At 37.8% G+C, this 15,577-nt stretch overlaps 1 pseudogene; it reads left to right on the forward strand.

The window, feature by feature from the left end:
• Positions 1–14,479: 14,479 nt before the first annotated feature.
• LOC147346500 (olfactory receptor 5D3-like) lies at positions 14,480–15,296 on the forward strand (annotated as a pseudogene).
• Positions 15,297–15,577: the final 281 nt, after the last annotated feature.

Here is a 15,577-nt window from a genome sequence, read left to right on the forward strand (position 1 = left end):
AACTTGTTGGCATGAGTATACCACATCCCTTTTTTGTATTTCAGTTTAGGCATCAATAAGCAATGGGAGTTAAACTATATGTTTAAGGATCTCTGCTGGACCCTAACTCCTTGTCCATGGTTCCGACATATATTTTGAGGAGTTAATAGCTGGATTTTGATGACTATTATTTTCCAAACAAATCAGAATAAATTTACAACTCCCCTCCAGGTTATTGTCTCTCATTTCCTTTAAGATTAACTGATCCAGTCTCAGAAAGAAACACAACTCCTCCAGCTTTCCTTTTCTTTGGATCCTTTATAGCCTGATATTTTAAATTCCCTTTATCCAATCCAAGTATATAGAAGGCTCCATCATCTATAGTTCAAACTTAAGTGTTCTTCTCTGGAATCCCTAATGATTCCCTGAAGTAGTGAACCTGGACTAGCAGTTTCAAACCAATCTTTGCTCAATACTATCACAGTGTATTAAACTCTGTGAAATCTACTACTTCCAGGTAGATTTCACTAACTACAGCCCACCATGCTATGGTTACTCAAATATTCTAAGTCTTGGGGTTCTTAGAACTATCTACCTTGCTTCATATTTTTTTTTCTAATAATTACCAGATACTGTTAAGTGCTTTAGCTTATCTCTCTAAAACAATCTTATCTTGGTGAGAGTTAGGGCCAGTGCCTCATTTTCTCCCTAACCTGGACATAATGAAAAACAAAACCAAACAAAATTTATGCCATTCAAATCTATGTTGAACAGTGAATGTTTGACTTTGGAACAGATTATATAAACTTTCTGAGCCATCTTACTTGTTTGATCTCTAAAGAAAGGAAAATAAAGCTCATCTCTTTTGGATGAAGGTTCATCTAGTCAAGGCTATGTTTTTTCCTGTGTCCATGTATGGATGTGAGAGTTGGACTGTGAAGAAGGCTGAGCACCGAAGAATTGATGCTTTTGAACTGTGGTGTTGGAGAAGACTCTTGAGAGTCCCTTGGACTGCAAGGAGACCCAACCAGTCCATTCTAAAGGAGATCAGCCCTGGGATTTCTTTGGAAGGAATGATGCTAAAGCTGAAACTCCAGTACTTTGGCCACCTCATGCGAAGAGCTGACTCATTGGAAAAGACTCTGATGCTGGGAGGTCTCGATGGAGGTGAGTCTGAGCAAACTCCGGGAGTTGGTGATGCACAGGGAGGCCTGGTGTGCTGCAATTCATGGGGTCACAAAGAGTCAGACACGACTGAGCGACTGATCTGATCTGATCTGATCTTGGATGTGGGAAAAGTTATTAACCAGTTATCAATTACTATGTGTCAAGAATTGTGCTAGGTGAAAAAAAGACTAAAATCATTCAGGAGGCTTTATTGAAATTCTCATTTAGTAAGTTAGTTATCTAGTTCTCCCATAATAAGGTTGTGACTGGATAATGACAAATTATCAAGGATTTGATGAATTAGGTTATACAAAACACTCCTCATTTAATCAATTATATGGCACTGTGTCTCATCATGAATTAAATTATTAATTCTGTTGGCTTTCCCATTATACCCTCACTCTATACTTTGATTATTTTAAGTATTCAGTATGCATTTGTCAAATAAATAAATTTTATTTCAATATTTGATAGAATGAAATGAAAATTCATTTTAATTACATGTCATTATCATTATAATTATTTTGTCATGTATTTAAGAGACATAAAAACACAGAATGCTTATAATAAAATTTACTTTAGAATGATAGAGACTCAGAAAGATCATCTTAGAATTGCTGTCAAATTTTTCCTAATATTCTATCAGAAAAAACCATTTGAAGGTCACATAAATCCATCCCTGTAACCTTCCCCCACTTCTCACTCCCTTGGCTTACTGTGGAGACTAGACCTTTAAGAGTAGTCTTATATATTAAAACTCAGTCACTTGCCCTAAAACCCTGGTTGTCTCCAACCTGGGTGGTCTCCAAACTGTACAGAACTAAATCTTCCCATGTACTATTAGCCACTCTCATTTATTCTGATATTTATTCAGATCATATTCATTAACCTCCTCTTTTAATAGACAGCCCTGTCTTGGCCAACTTGTAATAGAATAAGTGGTGTTTTTAAATACAGGAGTGAGAAACTCAAGCTACAAATATGGCACATTCAGGCAATTAATAGAAAGTTAGTGCAGAGTGATTTAATATACTTTGTACTACTTGAGTTTTTCCTTAACAGATTTTCTGTATCCTTTACTGGAATTTAAGTCACAGACTTTCTGCTTTACTAGCTTCCCTTTAACATTCCCCAAGTTATGAAAAAATGTTTATCACTGTCATTTTTATTACTTTATGCAATTGACATAGGAAGGGTAAGTTATCACACATAACTTGCACAAAAAATGTGTAGCCATGAAAGAGATGCTCTGTGTTACCAGGTAGATAGAGCAATAGTTTCAAATGTTGACTGTATGAAAATGTGGTTAAAGTTTTTTAACAAACATTAGCCAAGGGGCAAATGATCATTAAATTATATTTAAATAATAAATTCTAAAATCATATTGATCTGATTAATTGTGGATTGATTAAAGAAAAGTTAATTCATGTCCAACTCACTTGGCTTAAATCTCAGGTACATGTAATATTTCACAGTACCATAATGTAAATTAACCAGTAAATTCTATGACTATGAAGTAATATGTCTCATTATACAAATAATTCTCTAGAAATCTGAAAATAGAAGTTACCTGCTCTCTAAGGTAAAGTGTCCAGCTTTTTTCTTAAGCAAATTCAAAAGGCTTTTCCCAGTTTTATTTTAATGTTTAAGAGAACAAAATGGTGCCATCATTTATGTTGGCAACTATTCTTTATTTCTCTTTAAAAAACACTTTTATTATATTCTATGGTGAACATTAAAACAAAGACAGCATAAGGTTCCTATCTGATTTCTAAGCAAGTTTACTAGGGAGATATTTAACTTGCAGACATTTATTGCAGTATCTCTGTGAGTTTGGGAATTCCCTTTGGGATAATGTGACCAAAGTGAAGCTGAACTTTTCTGAACATTATTCAAAGACCTAAAAATAATTATATCGACCAAATCATATTTTCCCTATGTGTATATGGAAACTAAGTACAACTTTCATTGGGGGACTATTGTGAGAAAACTCAGATGACCTGGAAAGAAAGCTCATAATACGCACACCTCAGAAAGAAGAGGCAAAGAAAGAGAAGGAAACTCTTTCTTTGTTGCAGGTAAAAGGAAAACATTGATGCTGCCTCAATTCAGTTTGTGGAGTGTGCTGGCTATTTCAGCATGCATCTCCTGTAGTCTATCAATAATAAAACCACTTTGAAAAGTTACCACAATCTGTTGTCCATTTTTCCTCAATTTCTTTCACTGTTGATTTTTCTGTCCACAGTTTACCAAAATAGCTCCCTTATATACCTCATCCCTGTAATGGAAGGTAACACCAAGTCTTTTTGTGGTTACTTATGTTTTTCTTATTTCTCAGTAACATTTGGAGACAATATTTTCTCTTCTCTGACAGCATTTTATTCAAGCTCCAGAGACCATATTCCTCAAATGTTCACGTTTTTAAAAAATGGCACTTGTAACAAATTTAAGTGCACAACTCAGTGGCATTGCTTATATTTACAATATGGTGTAATTGCTATATATTTCCAAAACTTTTTAATCACTCCAAACAGAAACTTCACACCCATTAAGTAATAACTCCTCATCCTCCTTTCCCTCTGCCACTGATATCCTTTAATATACTCTGCCTCTGTGAATCTTCTTCTATTTCATGTAAGGGAAATCATGCAATGTTTGTTTCTCCTATCTTTTTTTTTTTAATTACTTAGTTACCTTGGCTGTATCAGGTCTCAGCTGTGGCACAGGGATATCTCATTGCACTGCCTGGGCTCTTCACTGCAGTGGGGGGTGTCAGTTGCTCCTCCACAGGTGGGATCTTAGTTTCCAACAAGGGATTGAACCTGTGTTCCCTGTGTTGCAAGGTGGATTCTTAACCACTGAACCACCAAGGAAGCCCCCTATCCCTTTTTTTATACATTGCAATTTAATCTTGATTTCTCACAAAATTCTTTTTTTTTCTTTTTTTTTACAATCTCTTTCTTGAGTCCAACCAACTCCTTTTTGGCATAATCTCTTTTTTCTATTCATGTTTTGTTTTATATTTATGACATATTTTTAATATTTCCAAATAATATTTAAGGAGATTTTCATGCAAAGATGGGCTCGATAAAGGACAGAAATGGTATGGACCTAACAGAAACAGCAGATATTAAGAAGAGGTGGCAAGAATACACAGAAGAACTGTACAAAAAAGATCTTCATGACCAAGATAATCACGATGGTATGATCACTGACCTAGAGCCAGACATCCTGGAATGTGAATTCAAGTGGGCCTTAGAAAGCATCACCACAAACAAAGCTAGTGGAGGTGATGGAATTCCAGTTGAGCTGTTTCAAATCCTGAAAGATGATGCTGTGAAAGTGCTGTACTCAATATGCCAGCAAATTTGGAAAACTCAGCAGTGGCCACAGGACTGGAAAAGGGCAGTTTTCATTCCAATCCCAAAGAAAGGCAGTGCCAGAGAATGCTCAAACTACCACACAACTGCACTCAATTCACACACTAGTAAAGTAATACTCAAAATTCTCCAAGCCAGGCTTCAGCAATACATAAACCATGAACTTCCTGATGTTCAAGCTGGTTTTAGAAAAGGCAGAAGAACCAGAGATCAAATTGTCAACATCCACTGGATCATGGAAAAAGCAAGAGAGTTCCAGAAAAACATCTATTTCTGCTTTTTTGACTATGCCAAAGCCTTTGACTGTGTGGATCACAATAAACTGTGGAAAATTCTGAAAGAGATGGGAATACCAGACCACCTGACCTGCCTCTTGAGAAACCTATGCAGGTCAGGAGGCAACAGTTAGAACTGGACATGGAACAACAGACTGGTTCCAAATAGGAAAAGGAGTACGTCAAGGCTGTATATTGTCACCCTGCTTATTTAACTTCTATGCAGAGTACATCATGAGAAACGCTGGGCTGGAAGAAGCACAGCTGGAATCAAGATTGCCAGGAGAAATATCAATAACCTCAGATATGCAGATGACACCACCCTTATGGCAGAAAGTGAAGAGGAACTAAAAAGCCTCTTGATGAAAGTGAAAGAGGAGAGTGAAAAAGTTGGCTTAAAGCTCAACATTCAGAAAACGAAGATCATGGCATCTGGTCCCATCACTTCATGGGAAATAGATGGGGAAACAGTGGAAACAATGTCAGACTTTATTTTTTGGGCTCCAATATCACTGCAGATGGTGACTGCAGCCATGAAATTAAAAGACGCTTACTCCTTGGAAGGAAAGTTATGACCAACCTAGATAGCATATTGAAAAGCAGAGACATTACTTTGCCAACAAAGGTCCATCTAGTCATTCCAGTTGTCATGTATGGATGTGAGAGTTGGACTGTGAAGAAAGTTGAGCACCGAAGAATTGATGCTTTTGAACTGTGATGTTGGAGAAGACTCTTGAGAGTCCCTTGGACTGCAAGAAGATCCAACCAGTGCATTCTAAAGGAAATCAGTCCTGGGTGTTCATCGGAAGGACTGATGCAAATCTGAAACTCCAATACTTTGGCCACCTCATGCAAAGAGTTGACTCATTGGAAAAGACTCTGATGCTGGGAGGGATTGGGGGCAGGAGGAGAAGGGGATGACAGAGGATGAGATGGCTGGATGGCATCACCGACTCGATGGACATGAGTTTGAGTGAACTCCGGGACTTGGTGATGGACAGGGAGGCCTGGCGTGCTACGATTCATGGGGTCGCAAAGAGTCGAATACGACTGAGTGACTGAACTGAACTGAATAAATGATATTTTTATTATTAAAATTGTTGTGTTTTACTTATGGGCTAAGACATAGTCAATTTTTAAAACTTCTTAAGAAAGATTGGAAAAAATTCTATTCCTTATTAGTAGATTTCTGTAATGTAATTGTGTCATTTGGGATTATAACAGAAACACAATCACATATATATATATATAAATATATATATACATATATATGTATACATATATACATATGTATACATACATACATATACATATATATACACATATATATATATATATATATCATATATTGTTTTTAGTTTGAATTTAGAGTCTTTTTATTTCTCCTCTCATCTCTTATAGTTTATGGCTTATTAATATTTTTGCTTTGTCATTGAATTATATATATATATGTTAATAAAATTATAACTTCATTATGCATTCTTGTTTTTGTAATATATTAATAGTATTTGCTTCTGTAAGATTTTAATATTTATACTAATATTTGCACATATTATTAACCATGTTTTTGTGTATTTACTTCTTATAAAATTAATTGAGATGTATACATCAGTGTCTCTTTTGCTGTCTCGTACACAGGGTTATTGTTACCATCTTTCTAAATTCCATATATATGTGTTAGTATACTGTATTGGTGTTTTTCTTTCTGGCTTACTTCACTCTTTATAATAGGTTCCAGTTTTATCCATCTCATTAGAACTGATTCAAATGTATTCTTTTTAATGGCTGAGTAATACTCCATTGTGTATATGTACCACAGCTTTCTTATCCATTCATCTGCTGATGGGCATCTAGGTTGCTCTTATGGACTCTGTGGGAGAGGGAGAGGGTGGGGAGATTTGGGAGAATAGCATTGAAACATGTATAATATGTATGAAACGAGTCGCCAGTCCAGGTTCGATGCATGGTACTGGATGCTTGGGGCTGGTGCACTGGGACGACCCAGAGGGAGGGGAGGGGAGGGAGGAGGGAGGTGGGTTCAGGATGGGGAACACGGGTATACCTGTGGCAGATTCATTTCGATATTTGGCAAAACTAATACAATATTGTAAAGTTTAAAAATAAATTAAAAAAAATTAATTGAGATGAAGTGTTAACACTCTTCATTACCTAAACTATGCGATTATGTATCACTCACAGTTCAAAAATGAAAATTGGAAAAAACAAAGATAAAAATCAAAGGTGAACTGCTGCTTGAATGTGATCTAGTTAATTGCCATCATTGAACACTGGTTTCCTTATTCCTGAAAGAGACATGAAATTACTAACGGACCAAAAAACAAACAAACAACAACAACAAAACCTAAAAACAGAATTATTTTTTATTCTATGGACTTAAACCTAGAAAATAAGTGGCTTCCCTGGTGGCTCAGATAATAAATAATTCACCTGTAATGTAGGAGACCCAGGTTCAATCCCTAGGTCAGGAAGATCCCCTGGAGGAGGAATTGGCTACCCACTCCAATACTCTTGCCTGGAGAATCCCATGGACAGAGGAGCCTGGTGGGCTACAGTCCATCGGGTCACAAGAGTCGGACATGACTGAGCGGCCACGCACACACAAACCTGCAAGACAACTTCAGAGAAACTGCTCTGAAAAGGGAAACGAGGAGTCAGAATGTATATGCATTTTGCAACAAAAAACAGGTAGTCAGACCATCAGAAGATTATCGGAAATTAAAACCAGAATGCTCACGTTAATGAATTTAGGGCTTTTCTGTGCCTGGGAGAGGGAACAGTCTGGGCTCCTTGAAATCAACCTTTTGAGCTGCACCTTGACTACTTAGGGCCAGTGCCCTGCTCTTTTCTATCCTGTGTTCCCTCAGGGTGCAGCTCTGTTCCAGAGTTCCTCAGGGCTCAGCAGCCTGAGCGGGAGGTGGGGGTGCAGGAGCCGTGCAGATGGCTTGGTGGCCTGAGCATCCTCTGTCGGTCGACATGACAGAGCACATTTTTCATTCACGGAATAAAATGTTTTCAAAGTTATATTTAAACCACGAACATCTTGCTTTCTATCAGTTTCTGCTACTTTCTCTAAAGCAGTCAATCAATGCACATTATTTGTGCCTTGATTTAAATTACAGTGTCACTCTGCCATCTAGTGGATATGCTATTTGTATCACTTGCTGCTGCTGCTGCTGCTAAGTCGCTTAAGTCGCTTCGGTCGTGTCCGACTCTATGCGACCCCATAGACAGCAGCCCACCAGACTCTGCTGTCCCTGGGATTCTCCAGGCAAGAACACTGGAGTGGGCTTCCATTTCCTTCTCCAATGCATGAAAGTGAAAAGTGAACGTGAAGTCGCTCGGTCGTGTCCGACTCTTAGTGACCCCATGGACTGCAGCCTACCAGGCTCCTCTGCCCATGGGATTTTCCAGGCAAGAGTACTGGAGTGGGGTGGGGTGCCATTGCATCACTTGTTAGGGAAAGACAAATTCATACTCTTTGCTACTAATTTGCAGAGGGATTTTATGCTACTTGAGGCTCAAAAGGTAAAGGATCCGTCTAGAATGTGAGAGATTCTGGATTCGATTCCTGGATTGGGAAAATACCCTGGGGAAGGGAACAGCAACCCACTCCAGTATTCTTGCCAGGAGAATTCCAGGCAGAGAGGAGGCTACAGTCCACAGGGTTGCAAAGAGTCAACCATGACTGAGCGATTAGCACTTTATACTCTTAGATCCTATGAAAAAATTCTACCAATTACTATGTAATTTTGCTGAGAATGAGACCACAAATAGATAATGTAGGGTCAAACTGGGAATGTTGGGGGAAATAAAACCAACATTTCCTTCCCATTGTGTCAAACTAGTATTTAAACTGTATATAAACTTAAGCGGAAAAAATAACCTCTTGTGTAATAAATGATACTGGACTGAGACTGTCAGATTTACTTTAATCCTTTAATCTTTTCTGAATATGTGCCAAACTGGAGCCCCAGACCAGATCAAAGAAAGATAAATAAAAGTGCCTGTGTGCACACTAGACACCAGGGTGCCTGTGACAGCCTGCACTTCATACTTGCCATTCTCAGAGGTATCTACACATAAATACATGCAGGGAAAAAAGAGCAAGTGTTAGTTGCTCTGTCGTGTCTGACTCTTCATGACCTCATGGACTATAGCCCACCAGGCTCCTCCATTTATGGAATTTTCCAGGCAAGAATACTGGAGTGAGTAGCCATTCCCTTCTCCAGGGGATCTTCCCACTCTAGGGATAGAAGCCAGGTCTCCTGCATTGCAGGTCAAATCTTCACCATCCGAGCCACCAGGAATCTATCTAAAATTATGATTTACATGTCATACTGTATTTAGGAGGCTATTTTGAATTGAATTTCTTGCTTTTTTTAAGCATGCTTTACCTACATACACTTATAGGAATGATCTCTTCAGTTATGTGCTGTGCTCAGTCACTCAGTTGTGTCTGACTCTTTGTGACTTCATGGACTAGAGCCCACCAAGCTCTTCTGTCCATGGGAATTCTCCAGGCAAAAATACTGGAGTGAGTTGCCATTCCCTCCTCCAGAGGATCTTCCCAACCCAGGGATCAAATCTGGGTCTTCTGCATTGCAGGAGGATTCTTAACCATCTGAGTCACCAGGGAAGCCCCTCCTCAGTTATAGACAAAGATTAATAAAGTTTGTATTTAATTCAATCCTTATGTATTAAGGTGGTTAGAATGTACTACTTAGTTATAGTAATAGATTTTTTATCAGATGGAGTAGTTAAGTCAACCTGTTACAGATGTGTAAATTATGGATTTTGAGAATTATACAGATAATTTTAAAACAGTATTTTGGGAACACCAAGCAAAAGGTGATCTTAGTGAAAGCTCTAGGCCAGTGTGAGGACCAGTCACAGAATATGGGAAATGTAGAGAGACATTGTGGAGTTTAATATCTTGTCTGCATTCTTCCGGAAGAGTCTCCCTTTTCCTTTTGTTTACATTAAAGTTTGTGTCTCTAGAGCCCCTTATATACTTTTAGTGAAACTGGGCAACCCAGAGACTCTGAGTCATTCACACTATTCTGTTCATTGACACTGGAGAAAAAAAAAGAAAATTCTTTTATTGTTGTTGGTCTGAAATTAGCTTCCTGCGGCTTTTAAAAGTTAATTCATTTAAAATTAAATTTTTGTTCTCAGGACACAGAAAAAAGGTCAGTGTTTCTTTCATACTTTAGCCTTGAAATATTTGAAGACAGTGGTAAGAGTCTCCTTTTGTTTTCCCTCTGTGTTCCAGATGTCTTCAGGCCTTTGATTTGTTTATCAGCTGCTCTAGCTCCCATATTACACCTCACTGTTTACTACTTCACATTGTAGGTGCCTGTGTAATTATTGTAGCTTCTGGGAATCATTGACTCGTCTGCAATGAGATGCTGTCAAGAACATAATGTTTGTTTCTGAAACAAAATGAAAATGGGAGTTACTTCTTTCTGTTTACATCAACTACTAATGCAACTGCATTGAATGCCATGATTATAATATTGAAACTGAGTCAATTTCATTCCTATTGTCGACACAGGTTTACAACCACACTCTCTTCATTACTACATACTTGTCCTGTGGGCATAGAACTCTATTTCAACTCTATTCAGCAATCGGTTTAGTTCAGTTCAGTTCAGTCACTCAGTCATGTCCGACTCTTTGCGACCCCATGAATCACAGCACACCAGGCCTCCCTGCCATCACCAACTCCCGGAGTTCACCCAGACTCACGTTCATCGAGTCAGTGATGCCATCCAGCCATCTCATCCTCTGTCGTCCCCTTCTCCTCCTGCCCCCAATCCCTCCCAGCATCAGTACTAATCCTAATTGCATTCTTTACACGATTTAGATTCTCTGGTCCTCTGATCGTATCTCATACTTTTTGTTGTTGTTCACTCTTGCAGTCATGTAAGACTCTTTGCAACCCCATGTCCTGCAGCATGCCAGGCTTCTCTGTCCCTCACCATCTCCCAAAGTTTGCCCTGCAAAAACTCTACTTCTAATTGAAAAAAAAATTTTGAACATTCAAATTCCTACCTTGGTTCAGACTGTCTTCTCTGTTTAAAATGTCTTTTGTTTTTCTTTCTTATCCCTTCAATCTATCTTAACACTATGACTCAAAGTTCAAAGTCCTATTGTGATTTTATTGATCAGGAAATATCTTGGTCATTATTCAAGTATCTCAACATGTGAAGAACACTCTTAATATGCTTGACAAAAGGTTAATGAAAAATAAATAAGCAAAACAAAAATATTTTGCGCAGTGCAATGCAGAAAAGTGTAGTATTTTTTAAAACAAATTATTATTTCTCTCACTACATTATAATTATACCATAACAATGCCATTGTTGAACTTCCCAGGTGGCGCTAGTGGTAAACAACCCAACTGCCAATCCAAGAGAGACAGGTTTGATCCCTGGGCTGGGAAGATTCCCTGGAGGAGAGCACTGCAACCCACTCCAGAATTCTGCCTGGAGAATCCCATGGACAGAAGAGCGTGGCAGGCTTCAGTCCATACCCTCTCACAGAGTTAGACACCACTAAAGTGACTTAACACACACGCACCCAGTCACATTATCATAAGCCATAATTGAGAACAAGCTTAAGTCTCTGCATTGCCACTCAGAGGACATCTGCCTACTGATCTTGAAATAATTTTAGATTTTGAACAGTCAAGAAATGCCTTCTATTCCATAGGTTGACAAGGTGTGTTCTGCAAACCAAATCTGTCCTACTGTCTTTTATAAATAAAATTTTATTGGAACAGAGTCATGCCTATTGATTTATATATTGCCTACAGGTGAATCCATGCTGCAAGATACAAAACAGCATAGCTGAAATTGAGACTATGTGGCCTACAAAGGCTAAAATATTTACTTTACAGCTTTTTCCACTTTTTTGTGCTGCTCCCTGTTCTATTAAATTAAGTCACTGGAGTTGAGATGTTTATATGTTAAGATATGACAGCCTTTTAAATAATAAATATACTATACTTCTCATAACCTAGACTACAAATTGAAAAATAGAATACCAGAATACTTTTTTGCAATTTCAATAATAAATGTAAGAATAAAAAAGAATTGTGCTCATATTTGTAATAGTAATGCAAGTTGTATTATCTTAAGAAAACCAATGGTTTTTACAGAAAATGAAACTCACAACACAATGTTAAAGAAAGGATAAAAAACACTATAATATTATTCATCTTGTATAAGTTTTACATCCAAACACATCAATATGTCCCTCAGATACAGAGAAAGTGAAAGTCGCTCAGTTGTGTCAGACTCTTTGTGACCCCATGGCCTGTACAGTCCATGGACTTCTCGAGGCCAGGATAATGGAGTGGGTAGCCTTTCCCTTCTCCACGGGATCTTCCCAACCCAGAGATCAACTCCAGATCTTCCACATTGCAGGTGGATTCTTCACCAGCTGAGCCACAAGGGAAGCCCAAGAATACTGAAGTGGGTATCCTATCCCTTTTCCAGGAGATCTGCCTGACCAGGAATTGAACTGGGGTTTCCTGAATTGCAAGAGGATTCTTTACCAACTGAGCTATGAGGGAAGCCCACAGATACAGGGGGACAACCAGAAATTCAACAAAAATTAAGAATCTTTGGATTGTTACCCAATAGCTGATTTTACTTTTTCATATTTCTGCATTTTGCAAGTATTTAAAAACAAAAATATAGTGTCTAGTTCAACATTTTAAAAAGATCAATGGACTAGAGTGCAGGATGAAATTGTTCCCCAAACTTTGGGAAAAAAATGCATATGCAACCAAAGTGTCACAAGGGCATTATTTCATCTAATTGCCCCATTTGTGGTCTCAAGGCAATAGTTAAATAATATTCTCTAAGGTTAACCTCCTTAGGATTTTGGTGGCATATATATGTGACAATTTTATGTTAGGGTTCAGCTTTTTTGGTCTCCTTTTTTCTTGGTCAAGTCTGAATATATTTTTAATACATTATAAGAGAAATTCATTTTTATGAAATATTCACTGCAATATACTCTAGATTCCTGTTACTATTTTTCAGGCTTATTACTATATTAAAAAAAAATGACTTCTCAGCAGAAATTTTCCTGGAATCCTTTAAACTTAGAAAAGTTTTATTAAATAAGCCAGTCAAATTCTTCTACACTCAGGTGAGTTGATTTTTATTTCACTTTAAAAGGAATATAATATGTTCCTAATATACTCCATTAATCTTTGCAGGAGGCAAACAAGCACGTGTATATATCTAACTGCCAGGTTACCTGTTTAGTTGACTAGAAGTCTTTGATTATTTATCTTTCACCACATTTATTATTGTTCACCACACTACATCACAAGGAAATTTTTTTGTTTTTTTCTGGATCACAATATTTTCATTCCCTTTATACATATAAACTTTAATAATAAACAAGAACTATAAGTTGTCATTTGTGCTTATATAGATTATATCCTGGAATAATGCTCTAAGAAACAAATTGAGGCTGAGATTTTATAATTTTATAGTTTCTAAAATGCTTGTTACATGACTGAGTACATAGTGGGTCTGCAATGGGAAAATTATTCCAGACTAATTGCACAGAAAAGAAGATAAATACTATGCACAGCACCTGTGCTCACAGCTGAGCATGGCTGACACTTCCTGGGCCACATGAGTGATTGGGAACGTTGGCCTCAAGCCTGTTGACAAATACAGAGTGTGGGAGATGGCATGAAAAGCTACAGGTGTGGAGAAGGAGTGTGGGGAAGAAGAAACAAGTGTGCATCAGAAATTGTATTCATCTTTGGAAATGAAGATTTCCCTTTCAACCCTGGACTACTCAAACTTTGTTACCATAGACATAGGGAACACATCCTGACTTTTTAAAAAAGTATTTTCAGTTAGAGAATATGTGCTCTATGATTTATATGTTAAATTGAAACATACTTTCAGGATATCAGGAATTAATCACATGTTTAAGAATGTAAAGGAATAACTGAAGAAAAAGAGTGGGGGAATATGTGAATGACATAGTTATACATGTACAGGAAATCTTGAAGTGTTATATGTGTTCTTGGAGTATAAATTTATAAAACCTGAATGAAAATAACAGTGTTTAATTTCAACTCCTAATGAGATATAGAATTTTTAGAGAATTCTATGTGGAATGAACTTCCCTTTATACTGAGTGCCATTTCAGGTTTTGGTAAGAATTTAGGAAGTAGCTTTGAAAAGAATGAATTTTAATGTCAAAAAAAGACAGTAGAGGCATTTTGGAGGGAAAGAGGCTAATTAAAAAAAAAAAAATAATTCAATGCACTCTTTTTCCCCATAAGTACTCTCAGTCTTTGCCTACGTGAGGAAGATCCCCTGCAGGAGGGCATGATAACCCTTCCAGTGTTCTTGCCCAGAGAATCTCATGGACAGAGGAACCTGGCAGGCTACAGTCCATGGAGTTGCAAAAAAGTCCGACAATACTGAGGGAATAACATTCTCTTTCATTCAAATTTTGCTTCAGATTTCTCTGAATCAACTTTTACATTCTGTCCACAGGAACCAAGAAAACCAGATTGCTGAAGTCACTTTCATTCTCTTGGGGTTCTCAGAATATCCAGAACTCCAGATACCCCTTGTCCTGTTATTCTTAACCATCTACTCCGTCACTGTGCTGGGGAACCTGGGCATGATTCTAATTATCAAGATAAATCCCAAACTCCACACCCCTATGTACTACTTCCTCAGATATTTGTCCTTTGTTGATCTCTGTTACTCAACAGTAGTTACACCCAAGCTACTAGAAAACTTGATTGTGGAAGACAGAACCATCTTCTTCATAGGATGTATCATGCAATTCTTCTTTGTCTGTATATTTGTGGTGACAGAGACATTCCTGTTGGCAGTGATGGCATATGACTGATTTGTGGCCGTTTGTAACCCTCTTCTCTACACAGTTGTCATGTCCCAGAAGCTTTGTTCCTTATTGGTGGGTGCATGATACTCTTGGGGTACAGTCTGTCCCCTGACTCTTACCCACTTTTTATCTGAATTGTCCTTTAGAGGGAATAATATCATAAATAACTTTGTCTGTGAGCACGCGGCCATTGTTGCTGTTTCCTGCTCTGACCCCTACATTAGCCAGGGGATCATTTTAGTCTCTGCCACGTTTAATGAAATAAGCAGCCTGATGATTATTCTCACCTTCTATGTTTTCATTTCTATCACTGAGGATGCCTTCAACTGGGGGGCGCCACAAAGCCTTCTCCACCTGTGCCTCCTACCTGACCGCCATTACCATCTTCCCCGGGACCATCCTTTTCCTTTACTGTGTTCCTAACTCCAGAAGTTCATGGCTCATGGTCAAGGTGGCCTCTATCTTTTATGCAGTGGTCATCCCCATGCTGAAGCCAGTGATCTACAGCCTCAGGAACAAAGATGTGAAAGAGACTGCTAGGAAGCTGGTCAATATCAAATTATTATGTCAATGAATGTAAAACGGCTTAGGTTTGCTTTTTCATTTACAAGAGCACTGTGGAAAACTGTGCAAGTTTTCTAGCATTTTTAATAGCATTTCAAATTCCAACTTTAAGGAAGAAAAACAGTGCACACATTTAACGAAATTCCCTTGTTGATATGTCATTCAACAACTTTAGTAAACTGTAGAGACTTAGCAATAAAATAATAAATAACACCTACTTAAAACCTAGACTATTTAAGTCTCTAGATAAAGCATTTGTCATGTAAAGATTTCTGAGTAAAGACACATTAC

The sequence above is a fragment of the Bos grunniens genome, chromosome 23 (genome assembly GCF_055505025.1).
Source record: "Bos grunniens cultivar Pamir isolate PY7600 chromosome 23, Bosgru_T2T1.0, whole genome shotgun sequence".
NCBI classification, from domain to species: Eukaryota; Metazoa; Chordata; class Mammalia; order Artiodactyla; family Bovidae; genus Bos; species Bos grunniens.